Source organism: Triticum dicoccoides, chromosome 6B, assembly GCF_002162155.2.
Source record: "Triticum dicoccoides isolate Atlit2015 ecotype Zavitan chromosome 6B, WEW_v2.0, whole genome shotgun sequence".
Taxonomy (NCBI): Eukaryota; Viridiplantae; Streptophyta; class Magnoliopsida; order Poales; family Poaceae; genus Triticum; species Triticum dicoccoides.
Genome location: NC_041391.1, coordinates 368,860,055 through 368,877,861, shown reverse-complemented (window position 1 = coordinate 368,877,861; position 17,807 = coordinate 368,860,055). Strand labels below are relative to the sequence as shown.

The window sequence follows — 17,807 nt, the reverse complement described above, 5'->3', positions numbered from 1 at the left end:
CTTGCCCCTATATAAAGGGAGGGGAGGGAGGGGCAGCCGCACCCATAAGCCCTGGCGCCTCCCTCCTCCCTGCAACACCTCCTCCTCCTCCCGTAGTTGCTTAGCGAAGCCCTGCCGGCGTTCTGCTACATCCACCATCACGCCGTCGTGCTGCTGGATCATCATCAACCTCTCCTTCCCCCTTTCTGGATCAAGAAGGAGGAGACGTCATCCGCTCCGTACGTGTGTTGAACGCGGAGGTGCTGTCCGTTCAGCACTAGTTCATCGGTGATCTGAATCACGGCGAGTACGACTCCATCATCCCCGTTCCATTGAACGCTTCCGCACGCGATCTACAAGTGGTATGTAGATGCAATCACTCTCCCATGACTCGTTGCTAGATGAACTCATAGATGGATCTTGGTGAAACTGTAGGAAAAATTTTAATTTTCTGCAACGTTCCCCAACAGTGGCATCATGAGCTAGGTCTATGCGTAGTTCTCTATTGCACGAGTAGAACACAATTTTGTTGTGGGCGTAGATCTTGTCAACTTGCTTGCCGCTACTAGTCTTATCTTGCTTCAGTAGTATTGTGGGATGAAGCGGCCCGGACCAACCTTACACGTACGCTTACGTGAGACCGGTTCCACCGACTAACATGCACTAGTTGCATAAGGTGGCTGGCGGGTGTCTGTCTCTCCCACTTTAGTTGGAGCGGATTCGATGAAAAGGGTCCTTATGAAGGGTAAATAGAAGTTGACAAAGTCACATTGTGGTTATTCGTAGGTAAGAAAAACGTTCTTGCTAGAACCCAATTGCAGTCACGTAAAAGGTGCAAAAACAATTAGAGGACGTCTAACTTGTTTTTGCAGCAATTTTCATGTGATGTGATATGGCCAGAAGTTGTGATGAATGATGAATGATATATTGTGATGTATGAGATCATGTTCTTGTAATAAGAATCACGACTTGCATGTCGATGAGTATGACAACCGGCAGGAGCCATAGGAGTTGTCTTTATTTTTTGTATGACCTGCGTGTCATTGAAGAACGCCATGTAAACTACTTTACTTTATTGCTAAACGCGTTAGTCATAGAAGTAGAAGTAGTCGTTGGCGTGACAACTTCATGAAGACACGATGATGGAGATCATGATGATGGAGATCATGGTGTCATGCCGGTGACAAGATGATCATGGAGCCCCGAAGATAAAGATCAAAGGAGCTATATGATATTGGCCATATCATGTCACTACTCTATATAATTGCATGTGATGTTTATTATGTTTATACATCTTGTTTACTTAGAACGACGGTAGTAAATAAGATGATCCCTTACAACAATTTCAAGAAGTGTTCTCCCCTAACTGTGCACCGTTGCTAAAGTTCGTCGTTTCGAAGCACCACGTGATGATCGGGTGTGATAGATCCTTATGTTCACATACAACGGGTATAAGACAGTTTTACACATGCAAAACACTTAGGGTTAACTTGACGAGCCTAGCATGTACAGACATGGCCTCGGAACACGGAGACCGAAAGGTCGAACACGAGTCGTATGGAAGATACGATCAACATGATAATGTTCACCGACGATGACTAGTCCGTCTCACGTGATGATCGGACACGGCCTAGTCGACTCGGATCGTGTAACACTTAGATGACTAGAGGGATGTCAAATCTGAGTGGGAGTTCATTAAATAATTTGATTAGATGAACTTAATTATCATGAACTTAGTCTAAAACCTTTGCAAAATATGTCTTGTAGATCAAATGGCCAACGCTCATGTCAACATGAACTTCAACGCGTTCCTAGAGAAAACCAAGCTGAAAGATGATGGCAGCAACTATACGGACTAGATCCGGAACCTGAGGATCATCCTCATAGCAGCCAAGAAAGCATATGTCCTTACAGCACTATTAGGTGACCCACCTGCTCTCCCAGCACTGCAAGACGATTTGAACGTTTGGCAGACACATGCCGATGATTACTCCCTCGTTCAGTGCGGCATGCTTTACAGCTTAGAACCGGGGCTCCAAAAGCGTTTTGAGCAACACAGAGCATATGAGATGTTCGAGGAGCTGAAACTAGTTTTCCAAGCTCATGCCCAGGTCGAGAGATATGAAGTCTCCGACAAGTTCTATAGTTGTAAGATGGAGGAAAACAGTTCTGTCAGTGAGCACATATTCAAAATGTCTGGGTTGCACAACCGCCTGTCCCAGCTAGACATTAACCTCCCGGATGAGGCGGTCATTGACAGAATCCTTCAGTCACTCCCACCTAGCTACAAGAGCTTTGTGATGAACTATAATATGCAGGGGATGGTTAAGACCATTCCTGAAGTATTTTCAATGCTGAAGTCGGCAGAGGTTGAAATCAAGAAAGAACATCAAGTGTTGATGGTCAATAAGACCACTAAGTTCAAGAAGGGCAAGGGTAAGAAGAACTTCAAGAAGGACGGCAAAGGTGTTGCCGCGCCCGGTAAGTCAGTTGCCGGGAAGAAGTCAAAGAATGGATCCAAGCCCGAGACTGAGTGCTTTTATTGCAAGGGGAAGGGTCACTGGAAGCGGAACTGCCCCAAATACTTAGCGGATAAGAAGGCCGGCAACACTAAAGGTATATTTGATATACATGTAATTGATGTGTACCTTACCAGTACTCATAGTAACTCCTGGGTATTTGATACCGGTGTCGTTGCTCATATTTGTAACTCACAGCAGGAGCTGCGGAATAAGCGGAGACTGGCGAAGGACGAGGTGACGATGCGCCTCGGGAATGGTTCCAAGGTCGATGTGATCGCCGTCGGCATGCTACCTCTACATTTACCTACGGGATTAGTTATAAACCTTAATAATTGTTATTTGGTGCCAAGTTTGAGCATGAACATTGTATCTGGATCTCGTTTGATACGAGATGGCTACTCATTTAAATCCAAGAATAATGGTTGTTCTATTTATATGAGAGATATGTTTTATGGTCATGCCCCTATGGTCAATGGTTTATTCTTAATGAATCTCGAGCGTAATGTTACACATATTCATAATGTGAATACCAAAAGATGTAAAGTTGATAACGATAGTCCCACATACTTGTGGCACTGCCGCCTTGGTCACATTGGTGTCAAGCGCATGAAGAAGCTCCATGCTGATGGACTTTTGGAGTCTCTCGATTATGAATCATTTGACACATGCGAACCATGCCTCATGGGCAAGATGACCAAGACTCCGTTCTCCGGAACAATGGAGCGAGCAACCAACTTGTTGGAAATCATACATACCGATGTGTGCGGTCCGATGAGCGTTGAGGCTCGCGGAGGATATCGTTATGTTCTCACTCTCACTGATGACTTTAGTAGATATGGGTATGTCTACTTAATGAAACACAAGTCTGAGACCTTTGAAAAGTTCAAGGAATTTCAGAATGAGGTAGAGAATCAACGTGACCGAAAGATAAAATTCCTACGATCAGATCGTGGAGGAGAATACTTAAGTCACGAATTTGGTACACACTTAAGGAAATGTGGAATCGTTTCACAACTCACGCCGCCTGGAACACCTCAGCGTAACGGTGTGTCCGAACGTCGTAATCGCACTCTATTGGATATGGTACGGTCTATGATGTCTCTTACGGATTTACCGCTATCATTTTGGGGATACGCTCTAGAGACAGCTACATTCACTTTAAATAGGGCACCGTCTAAATCCGTTGAGACGACACCGTATGAATTATGGTTTGGGAAGAAACCTAAGCTGTCGTTTCTAAAAGTTTGGGGATGCGAAGCTTATGTCAAGAAACTTCAACCTGAAAAGCTTGAACCCAAGTCGGAAAAATGCGTCTTCATAGGATACCCTAAGGAAACCATTGGGTATACCTTCTACTTAAGATCCGAAGGCAAGATCTTTGTTGCCAAGAACGGATCCTTTCTGGAAAAAGAGTTTCTCTCGAAAGAAGTAAGTGGGAGGAAAGTAGAACTTGATGAAGTACTACCTCTTAAGCGGGATAGTAGTGCAGCTCAGGAAGATGTTCCTGTGATGCCTACACCAACTGAAGAGGAAAATAATGACGATGATCAAGGTACTTCAGATCAAGTTGCTACTGAACTTCGTAGGTCCACAAGGACACGTTCCGCACCAGAGTGGTACGACAACCCTGTCCTGGAAATCATGTTGTTAGACAACGGTGAACCTTTGAACTATGAAGAAGCAATGGCGGGCCCAGATTCCAACAAATGGCTTGAAGCCATGAAATCCGAGATAGAATCCATGTATGAAAACAAAGTATGGACTTTGACTGACTTGCCCGATGATCGGCGAGCGATAGAAAACAAATGGATCTTTAAGAAGAAGACGGACGCGGATGGTAATGTCACCATCTATAAAGCTCGACTTGTCACTAAGGGTTATCGGCAAGTTCAAGGGATTGACTACGATGAGACTTTCTCTCCCGTAGCGAAGCTTAAGTCCGTCTGAATCATGTTAGCAATTGCCGCATACTATGATATGGCAGATGGACGTCAAAACGACATTCCTTAACAGTTATCTTAAGGAAGAGTTGTATATGATGCAGCCGAAAGGTTTTGTCGATCCTAAGAACGCTAACAAAGTGTGCAAGCTCCAGCGATCCATTTATGGGCTGGTGCAAGCATCTCGGAGTTGGAACATTCGCTTTGATGAGATGATCAAAGCGTTTGGGTTTATGCAGACTTATGGAGAAGCCTGCATTTACAAGAAAGTGAGTGGGAGCTCTGTAGCATTTCTCATATTATATGTAGATGACATACTTTTGATGGGAAATGATATAGAATTCTTGGACAGCATTAAGGCCTACTTGAATAAGTGTTTTTCAATGAAGGACCTTGGAGAAGCTGCTTATATATTAGGCATCAAGATCTATAGAAATAGATCGAGACGCCTCATAGGTCTTTCACAAAGCACATACCTTGATAAGATTTTGAAGAAGTTCAAAATGGATCAGTCCAAGAAAGGGTTCTTGCCGGTACTGCAAGGTGTGAGATTGAGCTCGGCTCAATGCCCGACCATGGCAAAAGATAAAGAAGAGATGAGTGTCATCCCCTATGCTTCAGCCATAGGATCTATTATGTATGCCATGCTGTGTACCAGACCTGATGTAAACCTTGCCGTAAGTTTGGTAGGAAGGTACCAAAGTAATCCCGGCAAGGAACACTGGACAACGGTCAAGAATATCTTGAAGTACCTGAAAATGACAAAGGACATGTTTCTCGTTTATGGAGGTGACGAAGAGCTCGTCGTAAAGGGTTACGTCGACGCTAGCTTCGATACAGATCTGGATGACTCTAAGTCACAAACCGGATACGTGTATATGTTGAATGGTGGAGCAGTAAGCTGGTGCAGCTGCAAGCAACATCGTGGCGGGATCTACATGTGAAGCGGAGTACATGGAAGCCTCGGAGGCAGCGCATGAAGCAATTTGGGTGAAGGAGTTCATCACCGACCTAGGAGTCATACCCAATGCGTCGGGGCCGATCAAACTCTTCTGTGACAACACTGGAGCTATTGCCCTTGCCAAGGAGCCCAGGTTTCACAAGAAGACCAGGCACATCAAGCGTCGTTTCAACTCCATCCGTGAAAATGTTCAAGATGGAGACATAGATATTTGCAAAGTACATACGGATCTGAATGTCGCAGATCCGTTGACTAAACCTCTCTCGCGAGCAAAACATGATCAACACCAGAACTCTATGGGTGTTCGATTCATCACAATGTAACTAGATTATTGACTCTAGTGCAAGTGGGAGACTGTTGGAAATATGCCCTAGAGGCAATAATAAAAGTGTTATTATTATATTTCCTTGTTCATGATGATTGTATTTTATTCATGCTATAACTGTATTATCCGGAAATCGTAATACACGTGTGAATACATAGACCATAACATGTCCCTAGTGAGCCTCTAGTTGACTAGCTCGTTGGTCGACAGATAGTCATGGTTTCCTGACTATGGACATTAGATGTCAATGACAACGGGATCACATCATTAGGAGAATGATGTGATGGACAAGACCCAATCCTAAGCATAGCACAAGATCATGTAGTTCGTTTTGCTAGAGCTTTTCCAATGTCAAGTATCTCTTCCTTAGACCATGAGATCGTGTAACTCCCGGATACCGTAGGAGTGCTTTGGGTGTACCAAACGCCACAACGTAACTGGGTGACTATAAAGGTGCACTACAGGTATCTCCGAAAGTGTCTGTTGGGTTGACACGAATCGAGACTGGGATTTGTCACTCCGGTTTACGGAGAGGTATCACTGGGCCCACTCGGTAGTGCATCATCATAATGAGCTCAAAGTGACCAAGTGTTTGGTCACGGGATCATGCATTACGGTACGAGTAAAGTGACTTGTCGGTAACGAGACTGAACGAGGTATTGGGATACCGACGATCGAGTCTCGGGCAAGTAACATACCGTCTGACAAAGGGAATTGTATACGGGGTTGTTCGAATCCTCGACATCGTGGTTCATCCGATGAGATCATCGAGGAGCATGTGGGAGCCAACATGGGTATCCAGATCCCGCTGTTGGTTATTGCCCGAGAGCCGTCTCGGTCATGTCTACGTGTCTCCCGAACCCGTAGGGTCTACACACTTAAGGTTCGGTGACGCTAGGTTGTATGAATATGAGTATGCAGTATACCGAATGTTGTTCGGAGTCCCGGATGAGATCCCGGACGTCACGAGGAGTTCCGGAATGGTCCGGAGGTAAAGATTTATATATAGGAAGTCTTATTTTGGTCGCCGGAAAAGTTTCACACTTTATCGGTATTGTACCGGGAGTGCCGAAAGGGGTCCGGGGGTCCACCTGCCCCGGGGGGCCACATGGGCTGTAGGGGGTGCGCCTTGGCCTATGTGGGCCAAGAGCACCAGCCCCAAGAGGCCCATGCGCCAAGGAGACTTGGGGAGGGGAGAGTCCTAAAGGGGGAAGGCACCTCCGAGGTGCCTTGGGGAGGATGGACTCCTCCCCCCCCCCTCTTGGCCGCACCCCTTCCTTGGAGGAAGGGGCAAGGCTGCGCCCCCCTCTCCCTTGCCCCTATATAAAGGGAGGGGAGGGAGGGGCAGCCGCACCCATAAGCCCTGGCGCCTCCCTCCTCCCTGCAACACCTCCTCCTCCTCCCGTAGTTGCTTAGTGAAGCCCTGCCGGAGTTCTGCTGCATCCACCATCACGCCGTCGTGCTGCTGGATCATCATCAACCTCTCCTTCCCCCTTGCTGGATCAAGAAGGAGGAGACGTCATCCGCTCCGTACGTGTGTTGAACGCGGAGGTGCTGTCCATTCAGCACTAGGTCATCGGTGATCTGAATCACGGCGAGTACGACTCCATCATCCCCGTTCCATTGAACGCTTCCGCACGCGATCTACAAGTGGTATGTAGATGCAATCACTCTCCCATGACTCGTTGCTAGATGAACTCATAGATGGATCTTGGTGAAACCGTAGGAAATTTTTTAATTTTCGGCAACGTTCCCCAACAGAAAGAAGAAACTGCAACACGAGGGGGGGTACCGATACCCCCTCCCCGATAACATTATTTTCCCATGTATATGTATGTCGCGTCGTTGTCGATATAACCCCCTCCTGGATAACTTCGACATGAGGGGCGGTCGATATATATACCCCCTCTCGACCGTGATAACTTATACCACGGCAGCACCCCCCTCGGCCCTCTCGCTCGACCAAAACTCTCGAGGACACCCAAACCCTAGAGAGAAAACGATGTTGGTATCCTACCCCCTCCCGCCGCGCCCCTACCTAACAAATTAACTCTCTCGAGGCCACCCAAATTTACCAAGTTAAAAGAGCGTTGTCGTCGAGGCCACCCCAAACCCTTGAAGCGTTGTGTCGAGGCCACCCCAAACCCTAGAGAAGCAGCGTCGAGGCCACTAACATGATTCCTTATTGTGATTAGATAGCTAGTTCTACGTTTGCCACTAATATATATCCATCTGTACCATGTTTGAATAATAATTGACATGTTGTAAATATTTGCAGAAACTATGGAGCACTCCCGAGACGAAGCAACAGAAGCGATGTTGGGGGACATAATCGCACAAGGAAGTGATGTCGTTGCGTCATTTCTCAACGACACCGTTGGTCAGGAAGGACTGGGTGAAGAAGAGGGCTATGCTCATGATGGCTCCGGCCCATTAATGCCAGTACAAGAAGAGGGCTATGTTCATGATGGCTCCGGTGACCCAATGGAGGTACAAGAAGGAGACCGTGCTGACTGCTCCGGTGATCAAACCGAGTCCGGCCAGGTATATATATATATATTAGTTAAGCCCGTGCTGACTAGTTAATTGATGCATCCATTGTTTAGGTATATGTACACATATTAATTAACTCTTGTCTTTCTTCCTTTTTCTAGCCCTCCAGATCGAGCACAACTTCGGTAAGGAGACGAGGCCCGAAGAAAAAGTAGAGCTCAGATGAAAGGTTTGAGATCATAGAAATCGCGCCCGACAGCGAACCGATTGAACCCATCCGGACAAAGAACACATTTTCTGCTCAATGCGGGGTTCTTGTTAGGGACAAGATCCCGATCAGCATCCACCAATGGTATAAGCCTAAGGAGGAAGACCCTGAGGTGTCTTATGTCAATGATATGCAGAAAGATGATCTTCGGACTCAGCTGAAGGCAAACTTCACCCTACCGCCAGAGGAGGATCCGGAGAAGCCAGTTAAAGAGCAATTAATCAAGTCTTGTGCTCTTAAGAAGATGGCAACCCTATTCAGGAGGTGGAGGAAAGAGCTGAACAAGTTTGTCGACAAAGAAGAGACACTAGAATTCATCGGCAAATATGAGAAGATCAAAGATTACTGGCCCACATTTGTGGCCCACAAGACATCGGAAAAGAGTAAGAAGATGTCGGCGACAAACAAGCAAAAATGCTGCGAAGAAGCAGTTTCACCATCGCATGGGGTCAGGTGGCTACCTCAAAGCCCGGCCTAAGTGGTCCAAGGCTGAGAATGATCTGCTTGATAAAGGGATCGAACCAGAGACAATGAACTGGCCAGACCGTTGCCGGACTTGGTTCTTCGGGGCTGGCGGAACCTTGGACCCTGTATCAGGGAAGTGCCGTTGGACGGGCGAGCAACTTGTTAGAATAAATCCGAGGCATACGTTGATCATCCGAGGACCAAGCAATCACACGAGGCATGACACAGAGATTTTTTAACGAGGTTCACCGATATGGCTACATCCCCGGGGCTTGACTACGGGCGCTCCTCCCCGTGACACCGTCACAATACCGCACCCGGTCGCCCTGGACACCGGCACATGCCGCCAGCTTCCCCTGCGTTCCGGTGCTATTATGTTGGCATAGGTTACATCGTGTGTCTACCCCCGCTATATATGAGAGGCCTAGGATACAAGTGTCCTACTAGGACACGACTCCACATCCTATGTAAACACGATACAACTACAAGTCCAACTGTAACCTACCTTGTACACAATATTCGACACAACTCCAACAAACTCCACCTTGGCGAATATTCTCCACCACCTTGAATTCGTCAGTGCATCAAATTTCCATGTACATTGGACTTGAGTTTATCCCATGAGCACCGCTGCTACTCCAAAGACTCCACATGACTCCACCTGCAACTTGTAGTCCCTTCTTTTCTTGACTACAGTCAACACTCGAGCGAAATTAAGTTCCACATTACTCTAGTTTGTGCTCCCAACTTCCAGAGTATCAGTCCAACGCCATCACACACTGATCACTGACCTGCGTGAAAGTGAACAACTCACATATTGGATGTCACACATAAGAGTTACCTGAACTCAATATCACCGCTCCTTTCTTGACCGCCTGTCTGAAACTTGAAAGAATTTCACCGTTGCATGTTGTCATCCCGAGTCATTTTCGCAGTTGTCTCACCACATGTATGACCACCAGAGCCCTAGCCCGTCTCCATGTCCGTGCATAGCGCACGCCTCGCCGCTATTACCGTGCCGAGCCTCCGCTATCCCGGTCGAGTCTCAAGGGTCGCGGACCCACACCACTCAACCCCCACTGCAGAGTACCACCGATCATCACCAACCGATGACGAGTTTCACGCTTCCCTCAGACCACTGGGCTCCAGTCCGAACTGCATATCACTCGCTTTCCCCCCCTTGCTGAATAGGCTTTGATTCCCTGGATCCTTACATCGTAGACCCTCAATCCAGCTCCACCTTCAACATGACTCCATGGTGGTTGTACTTGCCACCCCGCGCCTCGTCGACTCCAAGCTCTCATGTGCACCGTCTTGAATCAACCCCGCGCCATAGTCTTGTCGAAGCCACACAAACCCTTGGGGCCTGCGCCACGTGTTTCCACGCCCAGAACTCGGTCACCATCAGCATCACGCTCCCACCACCATCTTCTGTACCAACCGACTCACGTCGATCCGTCAGACTGACTAGTCCGACCAAGTCGAACTTGTTCGACTGCATGACACGCTCGAGGCTCCCAAATCATCTTCCGTGGATTTCCATCCATCACATGATAACTCCATCTTAGCTGACATGACTTCCTGCAGCGCCTTCAAGCATCCCTGTTATGCCAACTGAACTTTTCATGATGCAATAATACATGAAGCAAACCCGTCGGCACCTCCCAGTACTAATAACAATTTAACCAAACAATTTTGGCCTTCACGTGGTGTAGCTCCAAGGCTCAATCTCCAATGCTGGTTGTTGCTTTGTCAATGTCCCTGCTAGCTTCAGTGGATACGTATCAATGGATGTTTCTTCCGTCGATTGGGTCTGCCATGTATCATTTTTTTGTCAAACAAATCTCACGTATCTTTGCCCAGCCTGCTCCAGATCGATTAGATCACAGCTTCCGCTTCGCACACATCTAGCCTAGGGACTCCAGCAGCGTGGTTTGCACTTGTCACATCCGAGTTGTGCCCCGCCGGCCTACTCGGACCCGCACCCGGACGAGGCCATCACCTCGTGCTGATTGGGTCGTGTGGGCCTGCTACAGGCAGTGCTCTAGCCCTGCCGCCGCCACGCACCTGCTGCCCCAACCGCCGTCAAGCCACGTGTGCACGCCGCGCTGCTTCCATCGATCCCGTCAGCTTCGAGACGAAGAACTCCAGCGGTTTCGTCGCCGCCACTTGGATCAATCCTGCGCTGCATGCGCATCCGATCTGCAAGACCTCCGGCGTACTCGCCTCACGTCGCCTTCTTCCGATCGCTTTTTTTCAATCTCGTCAAAAACCGCATCGCACCCGGCTGCATTCAACTCGATACTTCCTCCAGATCAACAACAACCATGACCTCCTTCAAACCTTGCTCATGATACCACTTGTTAGAATAAATCCGAGGCATACCATTGATCATCCGAGGACCAAGCAATCACACGAGGCACGACACAAAGATTTGTTAACGAGGTTCACCAATATGGCTACATCCCCGGGGCTTGACTACGTGCGCTCCTCCCCGTGACACCGTCACAATACCGCACCCGGTCGCCCTGGACACCGGCACATGCCGCCGGCTTCCCTTGCGTTCCGGTGCTATTATGTTGGCATAGGTTACATCGTGTATCTACCCCCGCTATATATGAGAGGCCTAGAATACAAGTGTCCTACTAGGACACGACTCCACATCCTATGTAAACACGATACAATTACAAGTCCAACTTTAACCTACCTTGTACACAATATTCGACACAACTCCAACACAACTGAAAATACCAGTCAAGAGGCTTCGGCACTATATCAATGCAGCGCAGCAAGGGACGTTCGTTCCAGACAGGGAGAAGGACGAGCTCACAATGGCCCTCGGGAATCCTGAACACCTTGGACGGACACGAGGCACGCCAGGCTCCATTCCGTGGAAGGTTGGTTTTCCGGACGCAGGGGGTTACAAAACCCACGAGAGGAGGAAGAAACTGGAGCAGGGAGAACTGCAGGCGCTGCACAAAAGGGTAATGGGGCTAGAGGAACGAGAAGCAGATCGCAGCAAACGACCTGCCGAAGCTTCCCCCGAAGCTACCCCGCCATCTCACCGGAGAAGCAGCATGGCTTCCACCGAGCTGCTTTAGCCGGAGCATGTCTTGACGGCTCCTGCCAGCTATCCCGTGGATGCTATCACGGAGTCTCAAAATTGCCACATTATGACGCGATGGATGAATATGAAGGTCAAGGCGGCTGTTGGCTCTGTTTATCCTACTGAACCCGGCGCAACTTTTCACTATCGGTCAATTCCAGAAGGATATGCTAGGGTGATGGTGGATGAAATAACGGAGGGATTTGAGAACCTCCAGCTTGACCACCCTACCGGTGAAGGGGAGACTAGGCTGGGTTCTGCTCTGAAGACTCTATGCCTATGGCGGAAGGAGCTCATCAACCTTCTGAACTGGACGCCTCCGCTTCCTCCTCCTCCTCTGGCGACTCAGGGCACTCCGCCTCCTCTACGGCCTCCTCCTCTGGCGAGTGACGATCAGGGCACTGGGCCTCCTTCTCCGGCGCGTGGCGGCACTCCGCCTCCTTCTCCGCATGCGCCGGTGCGCCCGAGCAGCCAGCAGCCTCCTCCTTCTCCGCCTCGCCAGCAAGGGCGGAAGAGACCCGCCGCCACCCCGGCTGCTCCGGCGCACCGTAGTCCTTCTCCTCCGCCTCGTAAGCAAGCATGAAAGAAGACAGACGCCACAGCCGCTCCGTCTGCTCCGGCGTCTAGCAGTACAACCAGGGGCGGGAGGCAATACAGATACGGTCCACCTCTCAAGCCTCTAGAGAAGTTACCGTACGAGAGGACCGAGGAGGAAAACGCGACGATCGTGCGGACCCACGTGGAGGACTTCTTTGAAGGGGTGAAAGCAAAGAGACATCCACCTCGGGAGGAGAAGGTAGATCCGGCGAAAGCAAAGCGCACTCTCGATGCCCTGAGGAAACTGGCAAAGTCTCCGCCGAGAACCAACTATGAGCGCATTACTGAACAGACATATCTCCAAGCGGAGCGGTCGGGAAGTACTGTCAGACATCAAAGGTCAAGAGAACAAGCAGCTGCGAAAAAATTGCCCAGCTCGTCGAACAAGCAAATCAATCGTGCCCCCCGCTCAATGTGTCTAGCGGCGATATCATCGCTAATGCTCCGGGGATGGTGGCCAGTTATGGCAATCTATCAGATTACCTGCCTGACGATCAACTTCCTGATTTCACGGAGGTGGACGAACACAGATACGAGTACGGGAAGCCTCTCGTCAAAGATGAAAAATCTCTAACAACGATGATGCAAAGATTCCATAATTGGTACATGAAAACCTGCAAAGAGTCTGGGGGGACGAATAGTTTGTATCTGAACATTAAAGAGGAGCACGACCTCGTTGGAGCTGATCTGTTGTGTGTTCCATTTGAGGAGTTTTTCGCGTTCTTCAATCAAAAGGCCCTCGATAAATTTACGGTACTGTCTGTAAGTACTATTTCTGTCATTAAGTCTCTATATATAGCTCAGCTCTTTCATTGCATGTATTTATAATTAATTATCCTCAATATATTATGCAGATTGAAGACCGTCGACTGCAGAAAATAAGAAATGTATGATATTGGGTTCATTAACACAAATATTATAGACGAATTTCTGGTTAAAAAGCACGTCAAAGAGGCCGAGGCCAATTTGCTACAACCGTTGATCAAAAATCAAAACAAAGATACCATACTCTTTCCTTACAACTTCAAGTGAGTGTTACTGTCGTGTGCATATTCGGTTTCCCTTATTACTCGAGTGAGGTTATAGTAATGTAATTGATGAGTTATGCATGCATGCGCAGCTTCCACTATGTTCTTCTGGAGATTAAGCTTGAGCGGGGACTAGTAACCGTCTTAGACTCGAGACGAAAAGATCCCGAAACCTATGCGGACATGACTGAATTGCTCAACAAGTAAGTTCAATCGATCATTATCGCACCATATCGGCAACTTTTTGTTCATTTCCTGATATCTCAAATAATAATAATTATTTTCTTTGTCTTGCAGGGTTTGGAAATAGTTCACCGCAGAAGCTCCGGGACTGCCAAAGGAGCTGCGATATACATACCAGAAAGTAAGTACTACTGGTTAGCTAGTTGCGCGCATCTCCCGTTGATTCTATAGCTATACTTTCATCAATGCCATTTATAATGCTTCATTATCAGTTTGATTGACCTCTATTTCTCGTAAAGTGCTTGTGGCAGGAACAAGAGAATGATTTCTGTGGATACTACGTGTGCGAGTTCATCTACAACGCGACTTTGAAAAATAAGCGGGGCTACTCTAAAAGACAATATGAAGTGCGTAAGCAATAATATTCTCAATTTCATTTTATTACACCATCATTTTTGTTGAGTTTCATTCATATATATGTATTAATTAACCCCCTTCTTCAAATTAGACGTGACAGATGCGGAATGAACTCCTAGAACAAGATCGCATGAAAGAAATTCAAGAGGAATTGACAGGATTCTTTCTTGACCACGTCATCAATAAAGCCGGAGAATACCATGTGGAAGTTGATTTCAATTGCTAGGGGATTGTAATTAAGAGATCTTACGTATTGTATATGTATGTAGCCAGTAGCGTCGGATAGATAATACAAAAACTTATTGTTCGACCAATCTCTGGGAGAAGGAGAGGTCGATCGATCACTTCTCTCGGTATGCATGACGAACTTCTGTACTTAATGGTTCCCTTCATTTTTTTACTAGCTAGCGTGTCAAGGGCCTCTCAATGTACAGTACGTAGCGTTGACCAAGCACGGACATAAGAGAGGACACTACTCTCTATTAATTAGCTAGTTAACACAATATATGAAACACCCAAATTAACCCCCCCAAAACCCCCACCCCCTTTAAAAAAACCCAGCCACTAAAATGCTGACGCGTGGATGCCTTTTGGTCCCGATTGGTGCCAACAACCGGGACCAAAGGCCCCCCTGCCTGGGCTCGGCGCACCGGCCACATGGAGGACCATCTGTCCCGGTTCGTGTTAGAACCGGGACTAAAGGGGAAAGGTATTAGTAACGATCCATTAGTCCCGATTCATGAACCGGGACTAAAGACCCTTATGAACCGGGACAAATGCCACCTTTTCTACTAATGCTACGGTCGTGGCGTTGAAATAAAACACTTTTTTCCTCTACCACACCAGCCGCTCATCCCGCGCATTCCAACCCAATCTTTTCTCCACCCCGCACGGCCGGCCGCCCCCATCTCGTGGTCAGAGCGGTTTCGCTTATTTTCCCCTGTTGATTACCCAACAAAGCACCGGAATCGTTTCCTTCTCACTTCAGTTTCTCCCCCACCATAAATCTTTCCCCAATCCTCGTGGTGTGGCGGCTGGACGGCAATCTCCTCGCGTCAATTCCGCCGTTGTTACTCCCCTTCGATGCCTCCCTGCGCGATGTGACGCGGGCGGAGCTGCGGTTCCATCGCCGCCCACCGAGAACATTGAGTTGCGCAACCAAATCAGGTTGTGTGCACTCCATCACTCTGCTCATGACCCTCCTCGCGCCGGAAGCAGCCATCCCTGCCGCGGCGCTCGATCTGAAAAATAGTTCGCGTTCCGGCAGGAGGAGCTCGCCAAGGAGAAGCTGCTGGGACGGTAGGCATCCACGAGGGCCGCCTGTTCCTCTTCTACAAGGCCCCCCAGGAGTGGTCATCCCACGTTTAGGCCGACCGCCTCCCCGCCTCCTTGCTGCAGGTCATAAGCCTAACCCGAACAAGACCGTGAGCATCTCCTCTCCTTCTCCCTCCCTCTTGATTTGCTTTATGAGTGCCTTGATTTGATGTAGTGATGTGACATCCGTATCCCCTCTCCTCTCTGCTGGAGCGGCAAAGGTCAGCCTACCGGTCGCTGCTACGGGTTGATGTTTCTATCACTATTGTCTCAGTTGGTGGAGTAGTACATCTAGCATCATAGATTTTCTCTTTAGTGGTAGATGTGACATCAGTCTCGCCACCCCACATCCTAATCAAGTCCCAGGCCCGACGAGTCCTAGTGTGCTTCCGGTAAATATGTGTTCCTCTTCAGTGTGTGTTCCTTCTCCATCCTTATATTGCATTAACAGATTGAAGTCAAGTCGCATGTATATTCGGCGTGTTCCATGTGGTAGATGCATGTCCGCTAGCATCATCGTCAGGTTTCCTTGGTTGTTTAATGGATTAAGTTCCATGGTATAATAAAAATCAATTTCGCTTGTATGACGAGCTGCTATTTTATCTCATTGTGTTTTGCCTCAGTGTCTCACCGGAACAACTTTGTTTAAGTAAATTCTCTTCTTGACCTTACATATCTCTTGAGTATATTATTACTGGATCATTGACCACTGTTGTTGTACTATATACGAGCTTTAGGTACGCTGAAGGCATGCCCATTGAACTGCCATGCCATTTTATTTTCAGTAACAGTGGGTATGTCATGTACACATACTTTTCTGACTATCAAATCAAACAGAGATTGGGTTTTTGAGCTACATATCCGGCTATCCGCGCCTCAAGCCCTCGCCGAGTTGACAGATGGTAATTCTTCACATGTAATCATTTTTTTATGGATTAGATTAACTAAAATGGATTTCATTATTCTAATTGGAATATGTTTGCTTGTAGAATTTCACATTAGACAATTGGTCCAGTTCTATGTGGTTCGGCTATGATTATCCGTTTGATAATTCTTTTGCACTACTATTCCTGTTAGATGTTAGTGTCGTTTTAGTTTTGTTTTATTTACATGCATGGCCGTTCTAATAGACATTCATTGTTCAGGTTTGGACCTTTCTTGATTAATGCAACTCCGTTAAATTTCAGCGTTCCTGCTTTCACATTTATTGCAAATATGGAGGGTTGTTGATTATTTCTTCAGGTATATATGTTTTGCAAGATTTCAGTCGAGATCGAGTATAGCAGTTTCTCTGTCAATGATTTCAAATATCAAAACCTTTGCACCCCGTTGGCACCACATGTCTTTATAACATTATCCATTCATTAAGTCCATTTACATATAAACATGGAATGTTCTCAAAGATAATCTCTTTTTTTTTTCAGAGTATTCTCAAAGATAATCTCAACGCCACACATACGATCATATAGTTCTTGACTCAACCAAATGAAGCAATTTCATTAGAGTAGATATTTTACTAAATGGCATTCATGTTAATCCTTTCATGCACGTCAGCATATGTCGTACCACCACCAAATAGCCAACATTTTTTTCTTTCCTTAATGTGCACCTCCCAGTTAGTTGATTGGCAAGTTTTAGTTCTCATACTATTAATTCAACTATTCACATTTCGTGTAACTAAATCTCACTGAACTATGTTACAAGCAATTCCAGCAGCAACGCGCGGGGTATCATCTAGTTACAGACAAAGTGATGGCATCACAATTAGCGTTAGGAACTGCATGTGATGGTGAAAGTCTAATAAAAAGATGCGGCACTGCATTCCTTTGGTCAGCAGTGTTCATATTTTTGCAACTCATTCTCTTGGACGTGATTACCAAATAGCCTGTCCTATACTGATATGGTATTGATTATGAACGTGATTGATTCCTTTATTTTAATTTATAGTCTGTTACCAAATACTAACGTGATTGATTCCTTCCTTTTGATTGATTGATTCCTTCCTTCCTTTTAAACGTGATTGGATTACCATGATTTGCTACCAATTACCAAAGATGAAACATCGGCGGGAGCTCTTGACAAGGAGATTGGACGAACATAAGAAAGGAGAGGGAACCTTACGGTTCTTTTAGGTAGTAGAGATTTCAGACATAAAAATAGAACGTAATAAAATATATAATCGCGTAAAAAATATTTTATGTTACATAAA

General features: G+C 47.1%; 1 long non-coding RNA gene across 3 annotated transcripts; it reads left to right on the top strand.

The window, feature by feature from the left end:
• The first annotated feature begins 15,153 nt into the window (after positions 1-15,153).
• Positions 15,154-17,559, top strand: LOC119324362. Of its 3 annotated transcripts, none has more exons than XR_005156897.1 (3): positions 15,154-15,451; positions 15,552-16,500; positions 16,744-17,559. It is a non-coding gene; the product is annotated as an uncharacterized LOC119324362 (long non-coding RNA). The 3 variants fall into 3 exon arrangements; XR_005156896.1 differs by having other exon boundaries at positions 15,154-16,500; positions 16,744-16,840; positions 17,023-17,559; XR_005156895.1 differs by having other exon boundaries at positions 15,154-16,500.
• The last annotated feature ends 248 nt before the right edge of the window (positions 17,560-17,807 follow it).